General features: G+C 58.4%; 1 long non-coding RNA gene across 1 annotated transcript in view; it reads right to left on the reverse strand.

The window, feature by feature from the left end:
• LOC117650844 overlaps positions 1–23632 on the reverse strand; it is a 128072-nt gene that overhangs the window by 13798 nt on the left and 90642 nt on the right. Inside the window, exon 2 of the long non-coding RNA XR_004588066.1 lies at positions 21742–21786. This is a non-coding gene — a long non-coding RNA (uncharacterized LOC117650844). The remainder of the gene's footprint in view (positions 1–21741; positions 21787–23632) is intronic.

The raw sequence follows: 23632 nt of genomic DNA on the forward strand, positions 1-23632 counted from the left end.
TGTTGCCACCGCCATCGCCGCCGGGGGTGTAAAAACTTGGCTATGCAGCCACATGCCCCACGGGGCGAGGCGGGGCGGGGCGGGGCGGGGCGTGGCGGGGCGGGGCGTGGCGGGACGGGGCGCTATCAGCGGGATGTGACGGAGGGAAGGGAGCGACCTGGCAAGTGTCTCGCCGGGCAGTGGCGGAGTGGCTGAGGGGCGGCCCGCCCGGCCCGCCGGCGACTTTGTATGGAAAACTCACTGGAGGTTTGACTTACGCGCCGACGGTCGCGCGGAATGGCCTGGCGCGCCTCCGGAATGCGGCGGGGCGGGCCGAGGCGGGCAAGGGGACACGCGGAGTCAGTGCCCCGACGGCGGCGTGGCGGCCCCTCGTCTGGGCAGACGGACGGGCGAGACTCTCCGGCGGGACCCTCTGACGGCACCCTCTACCGGAGCACTCCAGCGAATCTCTCCAGCGATCCGTCGCGCTCACAATGAGTTCATCTTGCCGGCAGCGGCCCCCGCGGTGCCTCCGCTCACGCAACGCTCCGAGGTGACCTAAAGACTGCCGGCCAGGAGGAAAACGGGCCGATTTGGAGCCGCCAGGCTGCCAAGGACCGACGCCCACGCCGAGCGCGCCGGGCCGAGGCATCTGCGGAATTCAAGAAAGGCAGGCGCTTGTGCTGCGCTGGGTCGCCAGGCCTCGCCAGGCCCGCTAGACTCTCTGGGCACGCAGGACGCAGGGCCTCGCGTCCCATTGGCGTCCTGCGAGGTCGGCCCGGCCGTTTTTGTGTTTCCCCGGGGGCGGCGGGGGCGGCACGGTGGTTGCGCGAAAAAGGAGCGGAGGGGGTGGGGGAGTGCGCAAATCAGACCCAAAGACCGATCCGATATCAGCGGCCCTCCCGGACGTGATGGCATTCCGAGAATGAGGAGCTCATGAAGGCGAGTCGCCCGCGCAAAGGGCCGCGGGGGCGTATTAGCGTTGCCTCGCGGAGATGCATTCCGCACGGTGAAAACGGTTCCTGGTTTTCCCAGGAACTCCCTGGAAATCGCCTATGCCTTCACCATAGGCTTCCTGGGAAAACCAGGTACCGTTTTTGCCGTGCGGCTTATAAACTCACCTCTCTCTCTCTCTCTCTCTCTCTCTCTCTCTCTCTCTCTCTCTCTCTCTCTCAGGCAAATTAATCCCCGAGCGGCCCTCAGAGGGCGGCAGGCTTGAAGTCGGCGGGCAGGAGATGAGCGCGTGGCAAAGCCAAAGGCAGCCCAGCCCAGCCCAGCGCAGCTCGCAGAGCCAAGGCCTTGCACCGGGAGACCCGTGGACACTCTTCTGTCTTAACTAGGACTCCAATGAAACGCACGATTCCGTCGGAGTCGAGGCAATCTCAGCGAGATTGCCACGCTTGGATTCTGGCCCTGTTTCAAAGGCATACTGTTCAAAACTATCATTCAAGGAACGCAAATGGAAGCTGATGAGACTCCTTTGGTTTTCTCCTTGGTGCTACTCGTGGGCGGACTGCACGGGTGGACTCACTGGTTCACGACACTCCCCCCCCCCGAACATTATTGTTAGGCTACGCCAGCGGTTCCCAACCTTTTTCGGCTCGCGACCCAAAAATGGCTGCCAAAAATTTTCGCGACCCCACAGCCGTAATGTCGCGACCCAACGCGACCCATGACTCCCCCCCCCCCTCAAAAAATTTAAATGTTTTAATTGCTTTTTGTTTAGCTTTCTGTCTTTTTATATGTTGTAAATGAAAGAAAGGTTAGTTTTTAATAGCCTTATTTGACTTCAAGTGGCTGCCCTGAGCCTGCATTCTGCGCACCAGCTTGTCGATGCGCGGTTCGGTATTTTGCGTCACCGCCAAGCGTAGATCTCCTTCAACATCCAGCCTGTTTCTGTGTTTGACTATTAAGTAGACCATTGTCAGAGAATGACGATTCAGACAGGTATGTTGTAGCGAAGGGCAGTAGGACACGTACGACTCACGTACGGATACGTACCCGCCATGCCCCGGCCGCCCCAAGCACGGCAGCAGGCCTCCCGAGCCGAGCCGCCGCCCCGGGCCGCAGTAGAACCTTTCTGCAAGCGACTGTACTCGACAGCTGATGTCAAGGGCCCCTTTTCCATGTAAATCCATCTTCCCCCTTTTAGCCGAAAACAGATGCTAAGACGCATCCCACTGCCCAGGCAGACACAAACAACTCTGGGATTTCCCTTCGCGGAAGCGCCAATACCGTAAGGTGCCAGGGGGGTCATTCTCCGCCGAATCGACGATGGTCTGTTTTTGAGGTCGATGGATTCGGTCCAAACCACTTTTAATCGATGCATTGGGGCCCCAAAGGGACCTCTCTAAGAGGATTTTTTTTTAAAATCATTTTTCCCAGAGTTAAGGCCAATACCATTTTGGGAAATTTAGTGAAATTTAGTGAAAACAGTACTTTTCATCTTAGCCTATGAAAGTGTGATGTGAGACCCCTTTGGCTTAAATTTCCATTTCAACTAGCTTAGAGGGGTCCTGAAAACCTTCTCCTCTGACTGAAGGTGAAAAATCAAAAAATTTCCATTTTTTACTTAGGAAAATTTATGAAAAAAAGTGAAAAATGAGCATAACTTTTTTACGTGGTTTGAGAATTTTGACGATACTTTGTCCTAAGATTCACTTTAGGTGACCGCTTAAAACTACAAAATATTTCATCTGGCAATACGTATCTTCACTGAATCGGGTTGATAAAACTTAATTTTGAGCTAAAATTTTACTCGAAACTTATGACGACAAAGCGCATTGACTCCAAAATCAATTTTCAAAGGTCAAAAAGTTACTTATCATATATCTTGAAGTCAGGGCAGATTAAACACCTCAAGAATCCATCCCATTGATGCTCAAAATGTTGATCACTCCTTATTTTAGGTATTTTGCTCTCCATTTAAGTCTAAACCCATAAAGTACATAGTGGTTGGTAGTATTGGTGGTAATGGTGGTCCGTTGTTTCAAACAGCTGATTCTACAGTGTCTGCAATGTTTGTAAGTGGTCTGTACTAGTAAAACTAAGGCATAGTATTATGCCTGTCCTCAAGCGTAAAATCTTACAGTGTACTCCTGCGCTTGACTTCAAGCGTAAGAAGAGCTATGTTTGAAGCCAAGCGTAATCAAGCCACATGAGAAATTCTGACCCACTGCTTCAAGCGTTAAGTCAGTACACTCAATTTCAAGCATAGTGAAAACCCATGCTGCATTTTACAAGCACAGGAGAATGCGCACATTCATAATGCAAAATCAGCTCAATTTAATTTAAGATAATATCTTGGCTATCTTAAACTGAGCTGATAAGATAAGACAATTTAAGAGAGCTAAGATATTATCTTATCAGCTCAGTTTAAGATAGCCAAGATATTATCTTAAATTAAACTGAGCTGATTTTGCATTATGAATGTGCGCATTCTCCTGTGCTTGTAAAATGCAGCATGGGTTTTCACTATGCTTGAAATTGAGTGTACTGACTTAACGCTTGAAGCAGTGGGTCAGAATTTCTCATGTGGCTTGATTACGCTTGGCTTCAAACATAGCTCTTCTTACGCTTGAAGTCAAGCGCAGGAGTACACTGTAAGATTTTACGCTTGAGGACAGGCATAATACTATGCCTTAGTTTTACTAGTACAGACCACTTACAAACATTGCAGACACTGTAGAATCAGCTGTTTGAAACAACGGACCACCATTACCACCAATACTACCAACCACTATGTACTTTATGGGTTTAGACTTAAATGGAGAGCAAAATACCTAAAATAAGGAGTGATCAACATTTTGAGCATCAATGGGATGGATTCTTGAGGTGTTTAATCTGCCCTGACTTCAAGATATATGATAAGTAACTTTTTGACCTTTGAAAATTGATTTTGGAGTCAATGCGCTTTGTCGTCATAAGTTTCGAGTAAAATTTTAGCTCAAAATTAAGTTTTATCAACCCGATTCAGTGAAGATACGTATTGCCAGATGAAATATTTTGTAGTTTTAAGCGGTCACCTAAAGTGAATCTTAGGACAAAGTATCGTCAAAATTCTCAAACCACGTAAAAAAGTTATGCTCATTTTTCACTTTTTTTCATAAATTTTCCTAAGTAAAAAATGGAAATTTTTTGATTTTTCACCTTCAGTCAGAGGAGAAGGTTTTCAGGACCCCTCTAAGCTAGTTGAAATGGAAATTTAAGCCAAAGGGGTCTCACATCACACTTTCATAGGCTAAGATGAAAAGTACTGTTTTCACTAAATTTCACTAAATTTCCCAAAATGGTATTGGCCTTAACTCTGGGAAAAATGATTTTAAAAAAAAATCCTCTTAGAGAGGTCCCTTTGGGGCCCCAATGCATCGATTAAAAGTGGTTTGGACCGAATCCATCGACCTCAAAAACAGACCATCGTCGATTCGGCGGAGAATGACCCAGGGGCCACTGGCGACCCAGGTATACGCTTCGCGACCCAAGGCGACCCCCGCCACCACGCCGCGACCCAAAAAAAAATTTCCGCGACCCAAAATGGGGTCGCGACCCCAAGGTTGGGAACCGCTGGGCTACGCACTTGGTTTGGTCTCGGAGCAAAAGCTGGCTGACACCTCCATGTGTTTTATATATGCCTTAAAGTAAAGGACGCATGTGCCAAAACCTGTCTGGGTCTTCGGCGCCGCGCGATGCTGTCGCGTCGTGACTCGCTGGCTTGCTGGCGCCGCGCCTCGGCGCTCCGCTCGGCCACGGCTCGGCCGCGCCCCCCGGACTCCGGACCGGACTCGGGACGGCGTCGGGTCGGACGTGCCAAGAAAGTTAGAGGCGCGGGGCGAGAGGGCGGCGTCCACAAATCAGCGTCCGGTGCCGCAAGGGCCGCCAGGCACCGCCAGGCTGCCGACAACAACAACGCACGATACGATCGGCCGGCCGGCCCGGCCAGCGTCGAGTCCTGGTCGAGTCAGTGCACAGTGGAGTGGACGCAGCGACGGCGGCGTCGTCATGGCAACGCGCCGCGCCAGCGAGTAATGCTGCAGTCTACGACCCCCACCGTGATCGTCCGTTAGCGCCGCATTACCGTGAATCCGAGCGAGCGACGCGCCGGCACTACCTCCACATTACAAAGTGGGCGTCCCGATGGGCCATCAACTCGCATCACGGCCTGCTCGCCGCGCTTTGCCGGCCTGCGGGGCCTTGCCGCCGCGCCCCGCCCTGCCGGCCCGGCGGCGGCGCGGCTCGCAAGCGCGGCAAAGCGCAAAGCGCGCAAAGCGCAGCGACTGGAAGGTGGCGCGGCGAAGCGCGGCGAGCCAGGTCAAGGGCCAGGTGGGCGCCGCCAAGGCGCTGAAATACGAGTTTAATCAGCCCGGCGGCGGCGCGGCGGGGCCTGACGAGTACTTGGCGCAGACTTGTTGGATCGGGGCGGGGGTCCTCCTGGCCATCCCCGTCCATAACAGCTATTTCCCTCCTAATGATGGGGGCCGGGCCATCAACTTCCAAGGAACCCGGCGGGGAACTCCGAGCCCGCAAGCGAAGACCGCTCTGGGCGAGCAGCGGCTGCCCCGTGTTGTTCGAGGGGTACCTCACTCGGAATAAAGGTGTACACTGACTGGTGACTGGACTGAATTCACACTTTGATTAGAATGTAAATCTTACGAAATGCGTTACAAATGTGCCGCAAATGGGGTGAATTTACGCGTTTGTGCCGGCTTTTTAAGTGACTAGACTGAGACTGGAGTCAGGGGTGTACACTGACTGGACGAAGTGACGCACCCCTCGGTGTTGTTGCCCCTCGCGCAGTCGAGTCGCGAAACAGCCGCGCTAGGCTCGCGAGGCATGCGCTCGCCGAGACAATGAGCCAATCAACGGATCCGCCCGGAGAGTGTGTTGCCCTCGGAGTTGTCCCAGCGCATCTAGTGCTCTGTGATCCTCTTCTCTTTCCGCGGCTGCCTTCTGTTCACGCTTGTCGTTTCAGTCAACTCCCCCCCCCCCTCCCCCGGCCTCCCTCCCACCGCGCCACTCCAGGCGCCGTAAAGCCTGCGGATGACGACCGGATCGCCGGCCGCCCCACTTCCCAGCTCCATAAAAGGTGTGACACACACACACACACACACACACACACAGAGAGAGAGAGAGAGAGAGAGAGAGAGGCACGCAACGCCACAGCGGCAGCCAGTAAGCCGCCAAGGACTTGGACGACACGGCCGCGCGCATTGGCCGCGCGGGCCGCGCACACCCACCCTTGGCGCTGCCTCGAGGTGGAGGCGGTGGAGGCCTCGGGGGAGGGCGCGGGCCTGGCTACAGGCCCGGCCACAGACCCGGCCACACTCACGCAGTGTAAGCAACTTCCGAATCTCGCTCCCCGTGTGCCCGTCTCGGTGACCTAGACGACCTGACCTCTTCTTTGTTTTCAGAGGACTACTATTTAGACGTCTTGTCCCTTTTCCCTGAACGGGTCACGCCGCGGTTTGCACAGGACGTCCCAGGTATAGGGACGCCGCCAGAGCCGGGAAAACGGAGGTCTGTTTGCCGGAGTGGACAGCGCGGGGACGGGGACAGTGCGCCGCTGCCCTGCTGCTCCACACGTTGTAATCCGCGCCAGGGCGCAGCCTGCTGGGCGCCTCGCTGGGCGCGCTGCCGGGACATGGGGCTGGCGGCTGAAAGGTTGTCACCGGAATGCTCTGATGAGGGCCAGGACGGCCTGAGGCAGGATCAGCCGGCCGAGGCCAGCCAAGGCCAGCCAAGGCTGGAGCTGGGCAGTGGCGGATCCAGAGGCGGCCTATGGGAAGGGGGCAAAGTCGTACTTTTTGCCTACTTACAGGGGCAAAGTAGCACTTTTTGCCTACCTTTCAGGCGGCTATATAGGGGGTATGGGGGGGGCAAAAACCCCATTCCCCCCCCCCCCCCACTGTATCCGCGCCTGAAAGTAGCACTTTTTGCCTACTGACGGGGGCAAAGTAGCACCTTTGCCTATACCTTTCAGGAGGCGATCTTGGGGCTAGGGGGGGGGCGAAAACCCAATTGTTACCACCCCCACCCCATCCACCCCGGTTTCCGCGCCTGGAGCTGGACCAGGCTACGGAGATCTGCGAGGACGGTCCCTACTCCGTGCCTCCTGCCTACGCACCACTCTTTTATCTGTCATACCCGACTTCCGGGCGGTACTGCCAACTTAATCTCACCCCACCCCAGAGAGAGGATCCGACGTGGGCGAGGGCGTGAGGCCGGGCCGCCGCCTCGAGTTTGACGCGCGAGTCGAGAGGCCGCGCGACGACGCGTGGCGCGACGCGGCCCACCCAGACGGGGACTAGACCTGCCGGCGCTCACGCCACACGTCAGGATTCGCACGCCGGCTTAGCAAAGTGGCGCCGGAAGTTAAAGAGCGAAAGCCGTCGCGAAAATGTGCCAACCGCGATCGTCGTTAGGGAAGTTTTATAAAAGTTGCCCCCTCCCCGTAGAGTGCAACACGTACTAGGGCACAGACGGGTCGAGGTCGAGCAGCCTCAGGGCGTCGTCGTGAAAAAAAAACAAAAAAACATAATGTCATATACAGTTTCCCCAGTTTTATCATGGCAGAATTCAATTTCTCGCCTTTGAAACGCGCCGCCGTCTGAGCCTTGAGACAGTCCGACTAGGCTGCCCCCCCTTCCCCCGCCGCAGTTATCTGCTCTGCATAGCCCTTGTCTTCGGCGTCTGAACCGTAAACACCAGGGGAGCGCCCCCCCCCCAACACACGCACACACACACACACACACGCCGCAAATTGAGATGCAACACGGCCATTATTCGTGCCGACAACCCTACTATAAATGCCGCCACTCCTCCCAGGACCGCCACTGCATAAACAAGGCTCGAAATTGACTCACTCACTCACACCCACGCGCGCAGACGCACACATTTGTACCATGCACACCTGTCCTGATGGATGCAAAGTGCAAGGCCACGAGTTAGCACACGTCATGTCCATGTCCTCCTCCCTTTCGCAAAAACACTCGGGAACACACACACACGGTTCAATTGTGGTGCCTCGGTGTATTCATGACCTTGGGTCTCCTGATCTGGAACGGCAGGGGACGTGTGCGGCGTTCTTGTGAGTGTGGGAGTGTGTGGGGGAGAGAGAGAGAGAGAGAGAGAGAGAGAGAGAGAGAGAGAGAGAGAGAGAAGAAAGAGAGAGAGAGAAAGAGAGAGAGAGAAAGAGAGAGAGAGAGAAAGAGAGAGCGAGAGAGAGCGAGAGAGCGAGAGAGAGAGAGCGAGAGAGCGAGAGAGAGAGAGCGAGAGAGCGAGAGAGAGAGAGCGGGAGAGAGAGAGAGCGAGAGAGAGAGAGAGAGAGAGAGAGAGAGAGACAGAGAGAGAGAGTGAGAGAGGGAGCTAGAGAGAGAGACCGGAGAGAGGGAGGAAAAGGGGGGGGGGGGCAATGGGCGGCGGACCGCATCGTGATCAGGTCCAAATCGAATCATGGGCGTTGTGTTGTGCCGCGCAGAAGGGACGACCCGGCAGCGGCCCCACCGAGGGCCCCTCCGAGGGAGGACCTAAGCATCTGCCACTTCACTGAGAATCCAGGAACGTGACGTCACGTTCGTCTGAACGTGAATCGTTGTCTCGTCCGTTTGAATGTAATGCCACATTCGTTTCAATTCGACGCGGCGAAGGCGCCTGCCTGATAATGCCGTGAGTCACGTTCAAATGCGATTGTGATTAGGTATTCAAACGAACGTGACACGATTTACGTTCAAAATGAACGTGATGTCATTTTGCTGGGTTCCCAGTGTTGTGAGGGAAATGAGGTGAGCGACAAAAATGGAAAACGAGACGGCGGCTGTGGATTCGCTCACTCACTTCGCTGCGAGTGAATCTCCAGCACTCAGACAGAAACGTCGTTCTTGCCCCAAGAAAATGAAATAGCCGCTTATGCCCCGGATAACATGGAGAAAATTCACTAACCGGATAAAGAACGAAGCTTTCTGCACCCTTAAAGCCTTACGAAGTATTTTGAGCATACATACGTACAAACTAATTTAATTTGTTATGCGAAGAAATAGTTCGTAAATTACGAAGTATTTTCTTTGTAAGCTTATGTATGCTCAAAATACTTTGTTCAAACAAACTGCTTTGCTTTTTAAGGCCTGAAATAGTTTGTAAGGTTTTCTCAGTGTGGGGGAGGGACAATCTTTTTGGTACCTTTTGATGCAGCAATTGTACCCACCCCGTGCAGCCACGGTAACAACCTAAAGATAACATGATGGGAAACAAAAACAAACTAAGTCCAGATGGGCTTTGCTTTGTTTCCATGAACAAGACGAAATATTGTCTCGATATTTCGGACTTGGCCGAAACGGAGCTTGGAGACAGGCATGGGACGGGTGCGCCTGTCCGCGCCACTGCGGCAAGCTGCGACCCCAAGTCCCAGCCATCACCTTTCCGTTCCCTCCTCTCTGCCCCGGGGCCGCGGGGGCCTATTCTCATCGCACATTCCACGCCACTCAATGCGCGTCCGGAATGTTCATTGCGCTTCAATATACCGGCGTGGCCTCGCGGACACGTAGCCGCCCGGCAGGCAGGCCGCCGTGTTGTTTTTATTATTTGCCTTGCTGCGCCCATTAGTGCACGCCGGACCGGAAATAAAAACAAAAACAAAAGCTGGAACGGGCGGTCCCCTGGAGGGAAAAATAAAACGCACGAGGGTAAGCTCAGCCCGCCTTTACTGAGGGCGAAGTGCGATGCAGGGGCCCTGTTGCATTTCGGAGAAGCGGAGAGCCAGATGAGCTTGGCGTGATGTAATGCCTCTCAGGTGGCATTAGACTGAAATGACCTTGGTTAAAAGTTCGGCGTGTATACAGTGGCGTGCTTTCACAAGAATTTGCACATGGTAGTGGTACGAATGGTACAGTAGTGTGAGTGAGTTCAACAAGGCCTTGCCCAAAACCGGCCGCCAAAGTTAGTTGGCGCGGCCACGGCCTACGGATCAGCGGCAGACTGCGACGCCAGCGTTATTGACTCAAACCGGCACTCTAAATCCCCTCGCGGGGAGTGGTTGGTTCTGCGGCGAATTTCGCGCAAACACAATTCCAAATGCATTTTGCTTGCTGCTCAAAGCAATGCGACAAGGCCGCGTCTGTATTCCAAACAAAATTATAGTATAATCATGTTTGTGCTGGAGCCGACAGGAGCCGCGACGCCGTGGCGCAACCCTCCGGCGTGTGAAAACAGCAGACGGGTTACGCACGCCGCAAGCTGGAAGTTTGCTTTCCTACATTCTTCAAATCGGACTCGAACCGACCGAAGTACGTACGACCTTTTTGTTTTGTTCGCCTTGCCAAAATTTGGCCGACTTCCTTCCCTCTTAAATTTTTTTAAGACTTCAAGTACACTTTTGCAGGTACTTCAAGTCCCCTGCTTGGAGGCGCACTCCAAAGTCGAGGAAAGCCGAAAGCGTACACTGTCAATGTCTTACGGTGAAAGGCTGCACCAACATATTATGGTGGGGAATTTCTCCATAATACCAACAAAATTCGTCAAAATATCTATATTTGAAGTACTTCCAAAAGTGTATACGGTTACAGTGAATTCTCAATGGTATGTTACGAGGTCAGCTGCACCACCATAACATATGGGACATTTTCACCATAATATGGAGAATCTTCTCTGTAGAACATTTAGAGTGTAGGTAGGCGTTGACACGTAACAATGAGATTGGGATATTGAAGCGGGGATAACATAAATAAATACAAACTTCAGTATGGTTTTAATGAAGGTACAGAGACGTACCACGCCCCCCTTTCTCCCCACCCCGCCCTGCCCCGCCCCGCCCCGCCCCGCCCCAGCCAGGCCGAGCGGAAGTGCGGAAGGGCGACGGCGGGGCTTTGGTCGCCGAGATATATTGCCGATGCGAGCCGATACGGCTGATCCAATGATCCCCGCCAGAGACCCGCGCGCACGACGCGGTGCTCCTCCATCCTCCGCAATTTTGTAAATGGAGAGACAAGGCGCCGAGACGCGCCGCTTGCCGGGCAATTTGCCTGGCTTGCCTATTGTCTGGCTACTTGCCAAGCCAGGTATCCACGGGCGGTGAGCTCGCCTGGCTGCCTGCGTGGGCTGCGCACTGCTGCGCGCTGCGCCACGAGTAGGCCAACCCACAACACAGGTGGGCGCAACAGGCGGGGGGAAGGGCACTGCAGTCGTTCTGGGTTTCGCTGGGCCCGGCCAGGCCAGACCGTCTTCCCCGCGCCGACCGCGCCGCCCCCATTCCCGCAGAACTTGCTCTCGGCCAGGCCTGAAAAGGGGGCGGGGGAGTAGAGAGACCAAATGAGCGGACACTGCTGTCGGCGGCTGTAGGCATGTGTTGCGAGCCGAAGCATTTTTCGGCTTCCGAAGATACCCGAACTCGTCGCCGAACGCTCGTTGAAACCTCTGTTTCCGGATCGACACCCGCCTTTTTCGGAAGCAGGCCAACAGCGCCTCACCCCTCGCCCGGCATCTGTCACAAACCCTCTCGACAGGTGCTGCCCTCTAGCGGCTGTCGTTCGGCTCCGAGCGACCCGTCGGCCGCCCTTCGGGTCGCTTCGGCGTCCGAGCCTGGCGAGCTTTGCCGTGTCCGCCCGCCCGGCTCGGCACGAAACGGAGCCGAACGAGCCGAAGCTCGCACCTTCGTTTGTTTCCGGACAAACGGGCAGCCAAGTCCGCTCGTTTGGTCTCTCTACGGGGGAGCGCTGGGGCGCGGGCAGCGACCAACTAACTATTAGATAGAGGTCGGGGCGGAAGCCAGCGGCTGCCCGAACTATGGCGGTGGTTACAGTGCCTCAGTTTGGGTCTGGCCCAGGCGGTTTGAGGATTTGTCAAAATACAAACAGACAGGAACAACAACAAGAAAGAGACACCGCGCTTCCGTCCGCTTGACAGCCGCCCTGCGCTGCCCCTTTGAAGGCGGTTTGATTTTCGGACGGGCGAAATTAGACGGAACCAGATCTACGAGTGCCGATTTCCCACTAGAACGGAGGGTCGCGGTTTACTCGCTCGTAATCGAGCCTCTTTCTGACAGTGTGCGCTTCGGAGGGCATGTCGGTTTCCCATCGGGAAGACGCGCAGACATTCGCCACTAACTTCCACCCCGTTTGCGGCGCGTGCGGCCTTCGTCCGAATCGCCCCTCCGATGCGACGGACGGGGCGGGCGGGCCGGGGGGGGGGGGGGGGGGCGGTCGGCCGGCCCGGCACTCGAAATAACATTTCTCCGACGTCGGCGCCGTCACGCAGACGGGCGTGAGAGACAGCTGACCCGCAGGAAGGCGGTGCTGGTATCCGGAACGTCGGACCCTCCCTCCGCCTCCGCGCCTGTCCGCGTGTCTGTTCGCAAGGCCTCGCGGCGCCTCGCGGCCCCGTCAGGGCTCAGCGCCACTCCGGCCCGGCGGCCCCGTCAGGGCTCAGCGCCACTCCGGCCCGGTGAGGCCTCGGAGGCCCCGCTGGCGGCTGCCGAGGCCAAGTTGTTAGCCGCTGGATCACATCCAGCATCCAGGGGCTGCCACGGGGCCGCCTGCCTGCCTGCCTGCTGCGTGGCAGTCGCTCGATGGAAACGAGATTGCATGCCAAATGGAGCGAGAGGCGCACCTCGGTGGCGGCCCGGCGGCAAACAGGCACGCCGCGCGTCGGACCGGATAGCCCTCGTGGCGCTGGGGCGCTGGGCCACGCGTCCAGCAGGGCCTGAGCAGGCAGCGAGGCGAGGTGCACAAAGCCAAGGCGTAATTGGCTGGCCGGAGGCCGGAGGGTAAACAGAGGGAGGGAGCCAAACGGGAGACACATACACGGACACACCGCCTGCCTGCCTGCTGCCTGCCCGGTGACAGATCACCTCACTCAGATATCCCTGGTGTGCGTCAAAACGCCATGAATGCGACGTACGGCGACGTAGTTGATCGGGATGTCTCCACTGGGCCGGCCGAGCGATGTCATCTTGACACCGGGGAGCAGGGGCGACAGGTTCTGCCCACTCCGCCGTGTCTGCAGAGCAGGAAATGTGTCACGACTTGGCCCCGGCCCGGCGGCGGGGTCGGAGGCTTGACACACAAAAGGCGACGCGATATTGCCCCTCCACGCGCCGATCGCCCACTGCCGCACGAGGTCATCAGGTTAGCTTCGCCTTCAACTTGCCGCGACGCGCCGCGTCTGGAAAACAAGTTTAGCCCGCCTTTCATCAGGGTCTCGTCGTCATAAGCTCTAAAAGTGTCCCCAAGCTTTTCCGCGTGACCCGCTTCCTGAGATCCTCCAGACAACAAAATTAGCCTTGGCTACCTTGTCTCTCTGCTTTCCTCCACAACGGGTCCGTTTTTCCTGTCGCCCCGATTGCGAAAACACCCCTTAACGCAATTATGAGTGGCTCGCTCCGAGATTAATCTCAAAATCAATTTATCGTCGCCGTGATGACGAGGACGCTGCGACGTCGCGCACTTTGCTGGCGCCCCTCATTGTCGAGTTCCACACCAGGTCCGTTTTAAAAGTAGCCCTGAAAGCGGAAGTGGGGCTTTTGTTTGTGGCGCTGCGAACGTGACGCGCTGTCTGGCCGCAACGTGCCGCCGGAGGGGCTGGAGTGCCGCGCGCCGCGCCGCAGCCCCGCGGAGCCCTCGGCACTCTCGACACTCGGCACGGCACCACGGAGGCCGCCCTTTTTATTCGCAGACTGACTACATTGTGCAAAGCGGTGGCGCGCTCGCCTGGCGCGCCCCACCCCCCGGCTCTCGGACACTGTGCGCAGCGACGACGTCGTCCGCCCCACTGCAGGGGGTTCCCCCTCGGCCCGCTCGTCTCTCTCGCACTCATTACGGAACGCCGCACGGCTTTGTGAGAGAGATCTCCCGCTCGGAATCAGCCTGCAGGAATGGCGAGAATGCCTGCCCTCCTGCGCACAGTGGGCCAGAAGACCGGTGCAGGCGGTCAAAACTCTAGTCGCGTTTCGAGCTCCAGAGTCGCCAAAAAGGACTTGATCCGAACGTGTGGCCCCACCAATGGATTCCGCGTTCGGAGAGCAATCCATTGATGGGGTCACACGTTCGGTTCGAGTTCCATTTAGCGACTCTGGAGCCCAAAACGCGTCTGGGGTTTTGGTCGCCTCCACCGGTCTTCTGGCCCACTGTGCTGCGTCCCGCCAGGGTCCCGCTTTTGGACCGGCTGGTGGGGCGGCGCCGCTTTCCGGCCGACGGTGACAAGCCTTGGCGGGCCCGAATTGTCGTCGGGGGCGGTGCGGCCAGGCGGGCGAGGCGGGGCCAGGCGGTCGGTGATTGCTCTGAATTGCGGGAAAACGCGGGCGTCGCCCGGCCCGGCTTCCCTGGCGCGGCCGCCATCCCTGACCCAGTTGTGCCGTCTTACGTCGTGGCGGCGCTGCGGCGCTAACGAAGCGTCTGAGGAAGGGCCGAGCCGGGCCGAGCTGGCTGCTGCTGTGGCCCTGCAGTGGCGCTGCAGCGGCGTCGCGGCGTCTGCGGCGTCCTAACACAATTCACACGGCCCGGGCGTCACACCCCCCGCCAACGCGCCGGACCGAGGGTGGCGTGGCGTGGCGAGGCGGGGCGGGGCGGGGCGGGGCGGGGCGTGGCGGGGTGGGGCATTATCTATCGGTCGGAAGCTGGGGAGCTAATCAGGCCGCCTCGCCCCGCCTCGCCCCGATCGGCGCCTTGCCCTCGCCGGCTCAAGTCGCCCAGAGGGAGGCGGCAGCGGGACAAAGGGGGTCACGGACGAGAGGGACGCGACGCGGTGGCCACCGCAGCGGGCGGTAATGCAACGCACCACGCCGCCTGCTTGGCCTCCTTGGCCTGCCGGCTCACCGCGAAGCCCGTCGCCGAGGAGTCGCCGGAAAGGAAACGCCCATCATCAAAAAGTCGGCGTCAAAGGGGTGCTCGCGGCTCCCGTAAAAGATAGCGCCGTGAAGCCCGCGGCGCCGTGGCCGTATAATGCCAGCCTTGGCCGGCCGCGGCCGTCCCTCCCAGTGGCCCTCCCTGGAGGGTCCCTTTGGAGTGCCCCTTTGGAGTGTCCGGCTGGAAATGGAAAGCGAAAACGAAAACGGGCCGCGGACGACTGGCAAGCGGACTGCCATCCTGCCGTCACGTTACGACCTTTGCGCGCCGTGGGCGCCGTGTGCCGTGAGACCGCCCGGGCGCGCCCCCGCCCGTGGTCGCTGCGCCTCTGCCGCGCGGCACTCACAGCCACCGAGCCATGTTCGGGACCAGCCCACAGTGGGCCAGAAGACCGGTAGAGGCGGACAAAACTCTAGACGCGTTTTAAGCTCCAGAGTCGCTACACAGGCCTCGAACCGAACGTGTGACCCCACCAATGGATTCCTCGTTCAGAGAGCAATCCATTGGTGGGGTCACACGTTCGGTTCGAGACCCATTCAGCGACTCTGTGGCTCAAAACGCGTCTAGAGTTTTGTCCGCCTCCACCGGTCTTCTGGCCCACTGTGCAGCCGGAGCCGAGGGGGACGAGGACAGACAGGCGAGGGCGTCGTGCGGCCGCGGGGCGCCGCAGAGGGCCGAGGGCCGCAGAGACAGGCGGACACGCCTCCGCGCGGCCATGGCGCGGCCGGGGCTCGCTGCCGCGATGCGCAACCGCCTTTGAAAAAACAAAATCAGACACGTGGCTGCTCGGTCGAGGGGCGGGGCGTCGGTACCGCCCGTCTCTTTCATTTGAGTCCCATTCATTAACCCAAAATCGATTCCAGAGTTGTCGCCCTGGCCCGACCCCGGCCGTCCCGCAACGCGGCGCGGTGTCAAACAGGTGGCTCGCCACTACCTAAATTTGGAAAACCAAACAAATGGACTAAGATTCAAATAAGCGGGGAGCGCTGCGGCAGAACAGAGGTTTGGTGACGAAGGATGACTGATGGCGGGGGGACTTTGCCAGGGCTTGGTTGGCCTTGTGCACAAGCCTCCGGAGCGGTTTCCCGCTCGACTATTCGGGTACTGCACTGTACAGTCAATTACGTACTCGGTCTCCGAAAACGACATTGACGGAAAATCAATGCGGGGCCAAGCGAACCGAGCTCTTAGTACAGCATGCCGAAGAAAAAGCAGCTAGTTCCCCGCGCGTCCCCGCGAATGCCGCCAAGGCCGCCGCCGAGGCCACCGAGGCCGTGCTGGCTGTGCTCCCCGACTAAGTTGCGCCGATAACCCCGCAGGCCCTTTATGGGCGCGGCCAGAGAGTCCAGCACTGGCAGGCCGACTGGCCCATCACGAGCCGCGGACCGCGCCGACCCGCCAGCAGGCCACCGCCCCAGGCCACCGCCAAGCCACCGCCAAGCCACCACCGGCCGAAGCGACAGGAATTGAGTCGTAAAATCGGCCACCCTCCCGAGCCCAGCCGGCCAGTACAGCCAGGCCTCGGCGGCCGCAGCCGGAGAGGGCCTTGTGTGTGCGTGGCTGCGACAGATATGAAGGCGCGGCGCCGCCCGGCGCGCAGTGCGCAGCGTTTGCAGAGCCGCCGCTGCGCTGCCCACTGAGAATGAAAGAGTCATGATCATGACTAAAATTTTGGGTGAGGAATTCTTTATTACCCAAATTCGAGTGAGGAAAGTTTCCTCACCCAAATTTGGGTCATAATACTATGGTGCTATATAGGGAGCTGATACACCCTTCCTCACCCAAAATTGGGCGAGGAAGCTTTCCTCGCCCAAATTGGGCGAGGAAACATTCCTCGCCCAAATTTGGGTGAGAAAGTAAACCTCGCCCAAAATTAGGTATTGATCATGACTTTTTCATTCTCAGTGCCGGTGCTGCCAGAGCCAGGCCTGCACCGCGGCGGGGACCAACACTGCCCCGAAAAGCCGAGAGGCAGAGCCAGCTAATGAGCGCCTGAAGCAGAAAGAGCGGGGAAATTGGCAACAGAGCCGTGCAGGGAGGCTCGCGCGGAGCCGAGGGAAAGAGATTGCACCTCCAATCTCCGGGAGTACCCGACCGCCGCCGACTTCACTTAGTGCGTGCGCCTGCCACGCCAGCCTCGCCCGCCACGCCTGCGCCGCCACGGTTAAGAGCCAACTCGCTTAATGAATCCGATTTCGTCTATTTAGCTCGCGCTGCAGTTTAAATGCTGGGAGCGAGCCTCTCCCTTGTGGCAGCCAGGCCGCGACACAGAGCGGCAAATAGGAGGGGAAGGAAAGGTCGCGCCGGACAGACACATTCGGAGCGATGCCGGAGTAGTCTTGGCTTCCATTTGTTCAGCCAAATCGACGAAGTAACTCAAAGTCGATCAAACCAATTTTATTCCAAAACAGTTACATCAAAGTTCGCCGGACAGAATCACTGAAAATAGAAAGGTCAGACCGGGTCAGACTTTCGACCCCTTAAACGGTCTTACTGAAATGTACGACCGAAAAAGGGTCATACTGTACTGAAATGTAAGAGCGAAAAAAGGTCATACTTCGATGTATGACCGAAAAACGGTCATACTTTATAGTGTATCACAGGTAAAAGCTGATATATCCCCAAGCTAAACAATAGCCAGTCTCGCTGATGTCTGATCGTGTTTTGGTCATACATTTAAGTATGACCGTTTTTCGGTCATACATTTGTGTATGACCGTTTTTCGGTCATACTTTTTGTATCACCGAAAATCGGTCAGATGTCTCACCCTTTGAATTTCAGTGATGGCACAATTTGGAGAAAGTAGCCTTCTGGTGGCTCCCGTGACGCCGCGAGGTTCAATCTACACCATCCGCGGCCCCGCGGTCGTCTGGCCGACCATTCGGCCAGGTGGCTTCCGATAAGCCGACGTCCGAGCCGCGCCCATTTTCCGAGACAAAACGAGGCCGCTCCGTTTGGCGGCGCCTCGCTGCCTTCGCCTCCCGACTCGGTGATCCCAGGGATGATCCCGAAGGCCTGCCTTGCCCCGCGCGGCCCGCGGAGGCCGACTGGAACTTGCAAGTTAGTTCATCAAGTTCTGCTTGTCCACGCCGCGTCGCCGCGGGGGAGCGCCGGGTCAGGCCTGATGCCCGAATGCCGTACCCGCCAAAGGCTTGTGCTGCCAGCTTGGCTGCCTGCTTGGCTGCCAGCTTGGCTGCCTGCTTGGCTGCCAGCTCTGACAGGGCGTCGTGAGAGAAGTCGCACGCTCCAGTCTGCTCCACCTGGATCACGGGCTGACGGGTGGCGCCTCCGGCTGGCACTAGGCCGTCGCCGACGGGCTCGGACCGCTTTTTCCTCAGTTGGTAAACTATGAGAAAATCTGCGACGCGCGCCCGTGCCCCAGCAATCGGCCCAGGATCGCATTATGGGCTTTGCAACTTCTGAAAGAGGATGAGCAGGACAAGCGCGCCTGCATTCTGCGACGGTGAGGCGCCTACCTGGTGCGAAAAGCAGGCGGGAAGCAGCAGGGACGTCCTCAGGGATTAGGGGTGGAACTGCTCCGTCTCGCTGGGGAGACAAACTCGAAATTGCACCACGGCGGCTGCAGTGGCGCGGCCAGGAGTCCCGAGCAGCGACGGCAGTGCGGCCCAAGGCCCGGCCGCCGCGCTGGCTTGAAGGGGCACAGTGGGCCAGAAGACCGGTGGAGGCGGACAAAACTCTAGACGCGTTTTGAGCCCCAGTCGCTGAATGGGACTCGAACCGAACGTGTGACACCACCAATGGATTGCTCTCTCAACGAGGAATCCATTGATGGGGTCACACGTTCGGCACGAGGCCTGTTTAGCGACTCTGCAGCTCAAAACGCGTCTAGAGTTTTGGCCGCCTCCACCGGTCTTCTGGCCCACTGTGCGGGATGGTACTCTCCCTCGAGGGGTGAATCACTAGTGTACTCATGTGTACAAATTTGCCCGTACTCAGTGTACTCTCAAGTTAAAAAAGGGCGAAATTCACTAGTTTTTCGACCAATGTCGCGTTGAGTGCCGTTTAAAACGGTAAATTAAGACTTAAAATGTTTTCAAATGTGAAATTTATGAGAAAAGCAAGGTGTACTCACCCGTACTCATGTACTCATGTGTACACCAGAACGCAGAGTGATTCACCCCTCGCTCTCCCTACCCTCCACTCGGCAGCCTCCGCATCGCCGCCGCACCGCCGCCGCCTGCCTCGCGAAGAAGGCGCGTCATATTTCACCGCGAACTTTCTCCACGCTAATGTCCTTCTTTTGCGAGCGACCGAAGAGGGGTATAAAGGGGGCACGGCGACGGCGCGCGGCCCTCCCTGCAGCCCAGCCCGCCCGGGCCGCCCCGCCGGGCCGCCCCGCCCGGGCCGCCCCGCCGCAGTTGAAAACTTGCGAGTTAATTTCATAGCCGGCGAAGGCGGGCGCGCCCTCTCAAGCCAGCCCTGCCGCCGGGCCGGGCCGGGCCGGGAGACGAGCCGCATGCCCTCTGCGCCCAGGTGCGTGGCGTGCCGGCCGAAGGGAAGGCGAGCTAGGGCCGAACGAAACACTTGTGGCGGCGGGGCGGGGCGGCGCGGGGCGGGGCGCCTCAAACTAGCCGCGAACAGTCAACGAGCACTTCAGTTTCCGCCGGGCCAATATTAATACCCTCGACGCGGCCCTGTGGCTTGCACTCATCAGCCCCCCCAGGATACTAATCAACACTGATTAAAACGCCCATGACGCAACTCCCGTTCAAGCAAAAGTGACGTCACATCCCTGGCACATGGCTTGCCTCGCCCTACGAACGCGGACGCCGAAGGCACCACCAACTTCTTCAAGTTGCCACGTCAAACGTGCTGTCCGGCGAAACTGGCGAAGCGGTAACTTGGCGGACGGCGCGGCAGTTTGTCGGCCATCGGGCGGCGCTGGCAAGGCCCTGGCAGCGCTGGACTACTCGCCCCTCTAACGAATGACCGCGGAGCCGAGCGGCTTAACTGGCCATTACGGCGGAGGGCCCAGGCTGGGGGTGGCCAAGGCGGCGCGGCGTGGCACGGCGTGCAGCTGAACCGGAAACCGATGACCGGATGGAGGGACCCGCTCCATTCACTGCGTCCCGCCCCGTCCCGCCCCGCCCAGCCACGACGCCGGACGCCGAGCAGCCGTCTTCCGCGCTGGGCCGCCGCCGGCAGGGCCCGCCCCGCCCGCCCGCTCCGCGTACATATATTCCATTCCGCACACGTCGAGCGGTAAAACCAGGGCGGCGCTCGACACAGTGGGCCAGAAGACTAGTGGAGGCGGACAAAACTCTAGACGCTTTAAAGTCGCTAAACAGGCCTCGAACCGAACGTGTGACCTCACCGATGGATTCCTCGTTCAGAGAGCAATCTATTGCGGTGGGGTCACACGTTTGGTTAGAGTCCCATTCAGCGACTCTGGTGCTCGAAACGCGTCCAGAGTTTTGCCCGTCTCCACCGGTCTTCTGGCCCACTGTGCGGGGCCGCGGAGTGGAAGGCGCGCTGCGTGTGCATACCCCCTCGGTCATGGTGGTGCACGGCGTGGACCGCGGCCCGCCGTCCCAGCAGCGCGTCGCCGGAATAAAGGGAGCGGCAAATGAAGCCCCGGAATGGGCCGCTGGCTCGGCCGCGCGATGCGCGCTGTGCGGGCAGGGCTGGCGCCGAGGTTGGCGCGGCACTGCTACACAACCTGACCCGCATCGCGGCGGCATCTCCCGAGACGCCGCACTGCGAAAGACCTGTTTAGACGGACACGCGGTGACGAGTAGGCACTCGAGTGCGCAAGTGTCCTGCACGACTCGAACGGGGCCGCAGCGACGGGCGCGATGAAACCACTGGAGGGGCAATCTTTCTTCACGTGATACGGATTCGAAGACTAGTGAAGCTCAAAACGGACCTAAGCAGCGCGCGTCCAAACTGTTCTCCGTGGTCTCTGACGACACCGCCGCAAAGGCGCTGGGGATCGAGGAGCGAGGCTGAACTCTTTCCGTGTGGCTGCGGCCGGCTCGAGGCCGGCTGCCTGCCTGGCTGCGGCGCGCCCTTTTACGAGGGTACCTCACTTCGTCTAGTCAGTGTACACCCCTGACTCCAGTCACTGCCTTGTTTCAGTCTAGTCACTGAAAAAGTCGGCAAAACCACGTAATTTTTAGTATTTTTGCAACGCATTTCGTGATATTTTCAGTCTAGTCAAAGTGGAAATGGAGTATAGTCACCAGTCAGTGTACACCTGTTTGAGAAGTGAGGTACCCCTCGCCCTTTTAGCTCGATTGGCGGAACCGCAACTGCGGCGCGGGGCGCGGCGAGGCGCGGCGAGTCGGCTGGTGTCGCTGCGTAAGCCGTGTTCGCGAAGCACCTTCGCCGTCAGCGAGCTTACTGGAGAAACGTCCTCCTGGATTTGGAGGCTTCCATCGCGCAGTGTGCCTGCAGCAGCGTGCCTTGATCCGCAGGTGCGCCATTCCGTAATGAACCAAAAGCCAGAGAGTCGTGAGGCGTGCCGGCGTGAGGGGCGGTGAGGGGGACTCTGGTTGCGGTGGAATCATGCGATAATGGAAGAGCCGCAGCAGCGGCGTACGCGAGTGGCGCGGCGAACCGAGCAAACCGGGAGCCGGCGTGGCCCAGAATGACAGAGAATGCCCGCGGACCTCTCTCTCCGGCATTCGCGGGGAACGCAGCAGGGCGCACCGTCGAGAACGCCAACAATGCGTACTCCTCGCTCTGCGCGGCCTCCAGCCAGTCCAGGGTTGAGGGCCGCGAGGGCGTGGCGTGGCGGCCGACACTCCGTGGCACTCGCAGCCTCGCGCAGCAGGCCAGGTTGAGGGCGAGGCAAGCACCACAAAGGGGCAGCAGCATTAGCGCGGAGAAGAAAGGATCCATTGACTATCGAGGCCAGTCGGGGGGAGAACAAAGCGGCGAATCTTCCCGAGGACTTTTCGTCCCTCTCACTCACCTGGTGTTCGTGGCCCGGGGGAGCGACGACAGCGGTCTCATTCACCTGCAAGCAAGAGCGCAGCGTGAGTACACCTCTTTCAAGGACGCCGCCAAGGACGCCGCCAAGGTCGCCGTCTAGGTCGCTGTCAAGGTCGCAGTCAAGGTCGCTGTCAAGGTCGCTGTCAAGGTCGCTGTCAAGGTCGCTGTCAAGGTCGCTGTCAAGGTCGCTGTGAAGGTCGCTGTGAAGGTCACTGTCAAGGTCGCTGACGACGACACGTGTTCCACCTCGTGGTTGCACCCAGGAGGCAGACCGCCGCCAGCTGCCCCAACAAAAGCTACGAGGCAACCGAGCCGAGTCAGTCACCACCGGTCCTCCGCATGGCCTTGATCTCTTTGCGAAGAATGCTGCACGAGAGAGGTGGAAAAAGAGAGGCAAAATCTCGAGGAAGTTGGAAGAGGAAAAGGCAGCCAGCTGTCAGCCCAGCGGCCAACCCGACGTGGTGCTCGGCGAGAGCGCGGCGAACGCACCGGGACCAGGCAGCGACGCAACATGCACTCGACAGCCACTCAGTTCCCCTGTGTGTCACTCTATTATTTCTGTTTCAGACGGCGCACTCCACTCTAGCGCGGAACAAAGCGGGGAAACCACAAAGCGCCCCACTTCTCGGGGTTCGCAATCCAATTACTTCAGAAATTTAAAAAAAATCAATAAATGGAAATGAAACTTAAAAAGAAGCAATAGCCAGTAAGCAAGGGCGACAGGGTGGCCGCGGGGGCGGGCGGCTTCTCATTTGCGACTCTACAGGCCGAGCCGGGCCGCGGGCCAAACACGCGGTGAGGCGCAAAGCCCGGCACAACCCGCCAAAACGGGGAGATGAAAAGTAAGGGGGGGGGGGAGTGAGCGCTGCACTGCCTTGGCCTCGAACCACGCAGAAGGCCCAGAAGGCAGTGCATCGTGTATCTGGCCGGTGTAGGAGGCGAACTGTACCCGTCGGCGCAGAGTACCCCCGGGTGCACAACGCCTAGGGCCATAGTACCCTGGGGTACATGACGACTAGGTTCAATGTACCCAGGGGTACAATGCGCCTAGGTGCCAGGCGAATTGTACCCCGGGTACAATGCGGCTAGGCGAAATGTACCCCGGGGTACATTTTGCCTAGGCTTATTGTATCCCCCGCCGGCCGGAGGAGGATGCACGTCGCCTAGGCGCAATGCACCCCCCCGGATACAAAGAGCCTAGGCGAGGAGTATCCCCTCGGCCGGCCGGAGGGGGATACAAAAAGCCTAGGCGCAATGCATCCCCCCCCGGATACAAAAATCGAGAAAAAAAAGAAGAAAAAAGGGGGCCCTTCTCCCACCTCCGCACACAGGTCGGAGGGCCGCCTGCAACTTCGGTGGATCGGGGGAACCGGTGCTTTACAGGCGGCGACCCCAGGGGTTCTCGTCTGTATATGGGCCGGGCTTGAAGGGCGGGTTTGACAGTCTCTCTCTGCCTTGAGAGCCTTTGCTTTTCGCGGGGTGGTCTGTACCAATGTACACCCGCTGTCCGGCGCTCTCTACCAAACATACAGCTTGTTTAAGGGCCAGCTTCAAAGGACTTATCATCTCCTCCCGACGAATCAAGGAGGACCCACCCGCGACCAATTACGGGTGGCTGGATTGACGGATCAAATACTCCGTCGCTCCAGTGCCGAGGCCAACCCGCCGAAGCGCAGTTGCTTTTTAGACACCCCAGCGGAGTGGCCAGGTGAATGTGACTCTGACCACTACGCTATCAAGCTTGTACGTCTGGGGTCGTGTTAGACGACGGGTTTGAGTTGCAGTGGAAGGAAGCCAGTCGAAAAATGTAATGAATTGATGGGAGTCGATCCCAGGACCCTACTGCCGGGACCGCACGACTTTTGCCGCTC

This window comes from Thrips palmi, unplaced genomic scaffold, assembly GCF_012932325.1.
Source record: "Thrips palmi isolate BJ-2018 unplaced genomic scaffold, TpBJ-2018v1 HiC_scaffold_5, whole genome shotgun sequence".
In the NCBI taxonomy this organism is placed as follows: Eukaryota; Metazoa; Arthropoda; class Insecta; order Thysanoptera; family Thripidae; genus Thrips; species Thrips palmi.